Source organism: Nicotiana tomentosiformis, chromosome 4, assembly GCF_000390325.3.
Source record: "Nicotiana tomentosiformis chromosome 4, ASM39032v3, whole genome shotgun sequence".
In the NCBI taxonomy this organism is placed as follows: domain Eukaryota; kingdom Viridiplantae; phylum Streptophyta; class Magnoliopsida; order Solanales; family Solanaceae; genus Nicotiana; species Nicotiana tomentosiformis.
In genome coordinates this window covers 62,914,719-62,922,348 of record NC_090815.1, presented here as the reverse complement: position 1 = coordinate 62,922,348, position 7,630 = coordinate 62,914,719, and positions in this window count along the sequence as shown.

Genomic DNA, 7,630 nt, shown 5'->3' with positions numbered 1-7,630 from the left:
GGAAATACAACATGAATATGATGAATCATGGTAACAATAATAGGGCTTAGATAGCCATACAAGTCAAAACAGATGTTATTAAGAAATTCCAATAACATTATAAATTTCAAGTTGGGGATCCTCTATAACTATCTTTACACAGAGCGGCCTTGCCGCCTCACCCCAAGGTATGCAGGTGGAGGTGCAATCATAATACTACACAAAGTGGCCCCGCCACCTCACCCCAATGTATGCAGGTGGAGGTGTACTCACAATACCACAACTCTACACAAAGCGGCCTCGCCGCCTCACCCCAATGTGTGTAGGTGGTGGTGTAACAACAATACCAGAATCCTACACAAAGCGGCCCTTCCTCCTCACCCCAATATATATGCGGGTGGAGGTGTTATCCCAATCACAGTCTCTACACAATTTGGCATAATAACTTTTATTTGAAACATGACTTGGAGTTATAACATGAAGACACACAATCCATACTTTGAACACATCCTCAATTAGTAGCACAACATAATAAGAGCATTTGAATCACGTATTGAATATATATCTTTTCCACAAAGCTTATTCGGAATAATCGATTCATGATAATCAACTCGGAACTTACAAGGGTAATGTGGGATTCAATTCTAAGAGAAGAGTTTAGCCAACATACCTTGCTTTGAGCTTCCTTAAATTACTACAATGTTCCAAAAACTCTAGCAACCTCAATCTATTTAGAAACATAGCAAAATTGAACCATAATTAGGAAGATATTCGTGGGTTCACCTCATTTAAGCATTTTATCAAACACTAGGTGTGCATCATGATTTCAAGGTTCTTCTATGGTGGATTCCTTCATCCCACAACCCAATCATTACCCATTTGAGCTCAACAACCTTCCCATACATCTCGTTGGTACATGCATGTATAATAATACTCTCTCATACAAGAATAACACTCCCTATTACCCAAAACAAGTTCCTCTTGATGAGATTTCAAGGCTTGACTCAAGTTGAGCTGTGAAATCCCTATCTCTCCCTTTCCTCTCTCTAGAATAGCTCTCTCCTCTCTCTAAAACATCAGGTAATCCCCCCAAAATGAAACCTTAGGCTAGATAAATGAAATGGTGGCCAGGTTATAAAATTAGAAAAATGAAGCCCCGACGCAGATCTGCGGTCGCATATGCAACCGCATAACACTTCTGCGGTCCGCAAATCGACCGCATAATTGGTGCTCCAAAAATGGGACATTCAGGTTGGGTCTGCGGCAGTTCTGCGGCACACATACCTGTTCTGCGATCGCATAATATGTCGCAGAACTTCCCTCAGGAAAATCTCCATGATGGTTCTGCGATTGGTGTGCGGCCCACGAAACTATTTTGCAATCTCATAATTGACCGTAAAATGTCATCCAAAATTCGCCTAGTTTTCTGCTTCACTTTGCGACCATTCTGCGGCTCGTAGAGTGATTCTGCAGCCGCATAGTGGGCCACAGAAATGCTCTATTCTGCCAAAAGTTTTCTTCAACTCCCCAATGCACTGTTCAACCCAAAACGTCTGTATCATTAACACAGAAGTCTACATCGGTGCCACGAAATCTCGGGTTTTAGATAAAATTCTACGGTGCCTTACAACAACATATAGAATAGTGATATCATAGTCTTTAAGTAGCTCTAATCACCTCCACTACCGCAAATTAAGATCCTTCTATTTGAACAGATGTTATAGACTCCAATGGTCGGTATAGACCTCACAAGGGACACCGTATAAATAGTGTCGCAAAATCTTCAAGGCAAGAATAATAACTGCCAATTCGAAGTCGTGGATCGGATAATCACCCTTCACTCTTGCATCACCCTTCAATCTTGCATAGGTACAATAATAGATGAGAAATAGTATAAGACCCCAAACCCGTGGGCAACACCAACATTGGGGTTGTAGTCAAAGCAGTCTTGAGCTTTTGAAAGCTCTCCTCACACTTCTTGGACCATATAAAAGGAGAACCTTTCTAGGTCAATCTGGTCATAGGTACAATAATAGATGAGAAACCCTCTACGAAACGGCGATAATACCCGGCTAAACCAAGAAAACTCCGGATCTAAGTAGCTGAAAGCGGTCTAGGCCAACTCTGAACTACTTCAATTTTCTTCGGATCTACCTTGATCCCCTAACTCGACACCACATGACCCAAAAATGCCACATAATCAAGCCAGAATTCACACTTTGAGAATATTGCATACAACTTCTTCTCTCTCAAGGTTTGGAGCACAATCCTCAGGTACTGCTCATGATCATCCCAACTAGGGGAGTACACCAATATGTCATCAATAAACACAATGACGAATGAATCAAGATATGGTTGAAATACACTATTCATCAGGTGCATGAATACTGTTGGGGTGTTGCTCAGCCCAAATGACATCACCAAGGAAATCAATCTTTGAGAACATACTGGCACCCTATAGCTGATCAAATAAGTCATCAATGTGCGGTAATGGGTACCTGTTCTTCACTGTAACCTTGTTCAACTGCCCATAATCAATACACATGCGCATAGAACTATCATTTTTCTTCACAAATAGAACTGAAGCAACCCAGGGTGACACACTAGGTTGAATGAAACCCTTATCAAGAAACTCTTGCAACTGCTTCTTTAACTCCTTCAACTCCGCTGGGGCCATACGATATGGTGGAATATAAATGGGATGAGTTCCTAGTAACAAGTAAATACCAAAATCGATATCTCTATCGGGCGTCATGCCCGGAAGATTTGCCAAAAATATATTTGGATAGTCTCTCACTGCCGAAAATGACTCAATGGTAGGGGTATCCATGCTAACATCTCTAACAAAGGCTAGGTATGCATCACACCCCTTATCAACCATCCGATGTGCCTTAAGGAAGGACAAAACTTTGCTAGGAACTTAATCCAAAATACCCCTCCACTCCAACCGCGGTAAACCTATCATAGCCATTGTCATCGTCCTGGCATGACAATCAAGAATAGCATGAAAGTGCGACAATAAGTCCATGCCTAAGATAACATAAGAGTCCATCATACTGAGCAATAATAGACCAACTCTAGTCTCAAAACCACCAATAACAACTAAACACGACCGGTACACATGGTCAACAAAAATATAATCCCCCACAGGCGTGGACACATAAATAGGAGAACTCAAAAAATCACAACATATACCCAAATACGTAGCAAAGTAAGATGATACATATGAATAAGTGGAGCCTGGATCAAATAAGACTGATGCATCTCTATGACAAACCAGAACAATACCTGTGATAACTGTGTCTGATGCAATTGCCTTTGTCCTACCCGGAAAGCATAACATCTGGCCTGGCCTCCCACCTAGGGCGACCCCTACCCTCCTAACCTCCACCCCTAACTAGCTGTGCAGGTGGAGCGGTAACTGGAGCAATAACCATGGCCTGAGATATCTGGGGACCTTGTGGAATACGAGGAGACTGAGTAGTCGGTGGAGGTGCACCCCTCCTGGTTGCTGGAACTAGCTCGGGCCTGGTCGGCTTGACTAACAGCTTAAAGCACCCTATGCAGAAGGTGCACTAGACAGTGGCGGTGCATAATAGGCAACCTGAGACATGGAAGTAGCCGGAGTACCACGAGAAGTTGTAAGTGCTGAATGAAATGGACAGCTCACATAGCCCCTGCCATGATGGGCTGCAACTGGGGCACGAGCACCACTATATCTGCTAGAATCTCGAGGTCTCTTGGCCTACCTATCCTCTCTTTCACGACCCCGCATACCCTCTAATCTCCGTGCAATCTCTACTACCCGCTGATATTGGGTATCGGTCTCCAACTCTCGATCCATGCTGAATCTAATACCATAGTTGAGCCCCTCGATAAATCGACAGACTCGCTCTCTGAATGTTAAAACCATGGAAGGTGCATGTCTGGACAACTCACTAAATCTGAGAGCATACTCTAACACTGTCATGGTACCCTGCCGCAGCTGCTCAAACTCCACGCGCCATACATCCTGAAGGCTCTAGGGGTAAAACTCTCTTAAGAACATCTTTGAAAACTAAGCCCATGTGAGTGAAGCTGCATCGACTGGGCTACCCTCCTCGTAAGCCCACTACCACTGATACATTGGTCCTGATAGCTGGAATGTTGTAAAAGCAACCCCGCTCATCTCCACAATACCCATGGTACGGAGAATGTGGTGACATTTCTCTAGATAACCTTGTGCATCCTCTGTAGCTAGGCCGCTGAATGTAAGAGGGTGGTACTTCTTGTACCTCTCAAGTCTAAGCTGCTCCTCCTTAGATCTTGCTTCCCTAACCTCGGGCTAAACTAGAACAATCGGATGTACTGGTATAACCTCTGGGACTTGGTTAACATGGACCCGCTACTCTGGGGTACGAGCCGCGGGAGTCTGAGCTCCTCCCCCAGCCTGAGATGTGGCTGGTGCAAGTGGAATCAACCCCGCCTGAGCTAGAGTACCAAACATGCTCAAGAACTTGTCGAGGGTCTCCTGAAGTGCAGGGGTGGCAATAGGCATCTCAGGTGCCTCCCCCCCTCCACCAGAGCTACTGGTGGCTCCTCTAGAGCAGCTCGGGCATGTGCTCTAGCTGCACCACGTGCCCCTTCTCGGCGTCTGCCCCGGTCCTGGCCTCTCGCGGCTCTAGCAGGGGGCGCGGAAGTCTAATCGCCGGATCGAGTAGTGCGTGTCCTCACCATATGGGAGAGAATAGAAAGACAAAGATTCAGAATTTCAAAGCCACCAAATTCTCATGATAAGGAATCAAAGAACCTAAGTTTCTTAACAGTACCATAGCATCTCGAAGATAAGTACAGACATCTCCGTACCGATCCACAAGACTCTACTAAACCTGCTTATGACTCGTAATACCAATGAACCTAGAGCTCTGATACCAACTTGTTACGACCCCTATCTCCCACCGTAGGATGTCATGATGGCACCTAGTCTCTAAGACTAGGTAAGCCTAACATACATGAAGAAAAAATAGAAACAATAATAGAACCTCAAATTTAAAACCAACCAGCTATCGTAAAAGAACTCCACAATACAGCTGATAATAACTCCCAAACTCTGGTGAGACTGAGTCATAAGCTCTACACGAGTATTCTGAAACATCCTTAATATATCACAATCTGTTAAAGAGTATGCAATAGAAAACAAGGACAGAGGGAGAGTCCGAGGCCTGCGAATGCTGGCAGGTATACCTTGAAGTATCCGATCTGGAAGCTCTACTCACTGGTGCCTAGCCTGATATGAGGTACCTGGATCAAAACCAAAATATGTTGCATAAGCATAGTATGAGTACAACACAACGGTACCCAATAAGTATCAAGCCTAACCTCGGTAGAGTAGTGACGGGGTCAGGTCAAGACACTTACAATGATATGAATAAGAAATCGAACGAGCCTAATACAATCTAATAATAAATTTAAAGCAATAAATGCAACAAGGAAAGAACACATAATAAGAACATCCAAGAAATAATGCGGACAAATACAAGTGAGGTAAATGAGAGATAACAACAAGAATCACAACTGAGGTGCAGCCTCGTAATCTCTTTTCACAATCACAATCACATTCTTTCCTTATATCACCGCGGGAGCCTTACATTTAGTTTTGAAAAACATTTTTCAAGAAATACCTACCCACATTTTATCCCACCTTATCACACCGCATGGCTTCAAGTAGTTCCCCTACTAGAAACACGCGTATCAAGCCAACATTATCTCACTGCATGCGTATCAACCCCTATCCTTATACCACCACATGCGTATCAATATCACAACATGTCATAACTCGCACTTCAAGTGCCCAATTGACTCAACTTTCCAAAAGAATCGACAATATAAATGTTTCCATAACAATTAGGCCATAGCTCAACAACAATGTGTATAAGAGTCTCAACAATAGCAATTGAAAGTGAATAACTCAACAAAAATGGTATATCGACAATTTACGACTTTGCCTCAATGTGATCACGGCTTTTACAACATCAACACCAAAACTCAGCAAAAAGATATTCAAAGACATAACAACTTCAAGTAAGGTAAATCAATAGTTAAATAATTAACAAGGCAATAAGTAAACAGTAACTTCAACTAAGTATGTAAGGGAAAATAACAAGTAAGAGACGGAATAAGTATTAACAATGTCAAATAAAGCATGTAAGGATGGATTAAAGATGATGGATATAACATGTTATGCTAATTCGATTAAAGGTATGAAAAGAATCTACATAGCTTAAACCGGTCAATGACCACATATAGCCCATGTACCCACTTGTCACCTTGAGTACACGACTTTCACGTACAACAAATGAAACAAAACAACTCCATCGTAATGGGAATTCCCTCATACAAAGTTAGGCAAGATACTTACCTCAAACAAGTTGATTCAATCCACTAGTAAGCCTTTTCCGGGAATATCCGACTTAGAACGGCTCGAATCTAGCCAAAATAACTTTATACCATAAATACAAACCATAGAAAACTATTCCAGATAATAAAGTTGCAATCTTTAAAGAAAATCAAAAAGTCAACTCAAAAATTCAACCCCCAGGCATGCATCTCGGAACCCAACCAAACTTACAAAATCTGAATACTCATTCAATAACGAGTCAAACCATACTAAAATTATTCAATTCCGACCTTAAATCGACCTTCAAATCCTCAAAATATAGCTTATCAAGTTTTCACAAATTTCCCTAATTTTCCAACTCAAAACACTAATTAAATGGTAAAAACAATGATCGATTCATGTGTAATAATCAAATTTGAGTCAAAATCACCTTGAATTTATCTTTAAAAATCACCCAAAACCGAGGTCTCTAACTCAAAAGATGAAAAATGGGAACAAACCCTTGATCTTCCCCATTCCTGCCCAGTGGTTCCGCTTCTGCAAACCAATAGCAGCATCTGCGGCTCCGCGCCTGTGGAATTACCATCGCACGTGAGACTTTCACTTAAGTTAGGACCTTTCGCTTTTGCCGCCACAAATCGCTTCTGCGGACCATGGCTCGCTTCTGCGAGCCCGCTTTTGTGTAAGATTGAGCGCACCTACGATCCTCCCCAGCCCAACTCAAATCTTCTTCTGCGATAGCCCAATCGTACCTGTGTGTCCGCACCTGTGGCCAAGCCCACCGGAGGTGCGATGACACCAGAACTTCAGCAGCCTTCAGCAATCAAATAAGTCCAAAATTGAACTCGATTTCAATCTGATTCACACCCAGGGTCCCCGGGACCCCGTCCGAACGTACCAACTAGTCCTAAAACACGATACAAATTCGCTCGAAGTCTCAAATCGCATCAAACAACACCAAAATTATGAATCGCACATCGATTCAAGCTTAATGAACTAATGAACTTCCAACTTCCAAATGTTATGCTGAAACCCACCAAACCAACTCAAAATGATCTCAAATGTTGCACACAAGTCACAAATGTCTCAAAGGGCCTATTGAAACTTTCGGAACTGAAATCCAGACCCGATATCAATAAAGTCAACTCTCGGTCAAACTTTTCAATCTTTCAAACCTTCAAAATTCCAACTTTCGCCAACCCAAGCCAAAACAACCCACGAACCTCCAAATCAATATTCGAAATCTTCATACGAAGGTATCAGAACCATCAAAAC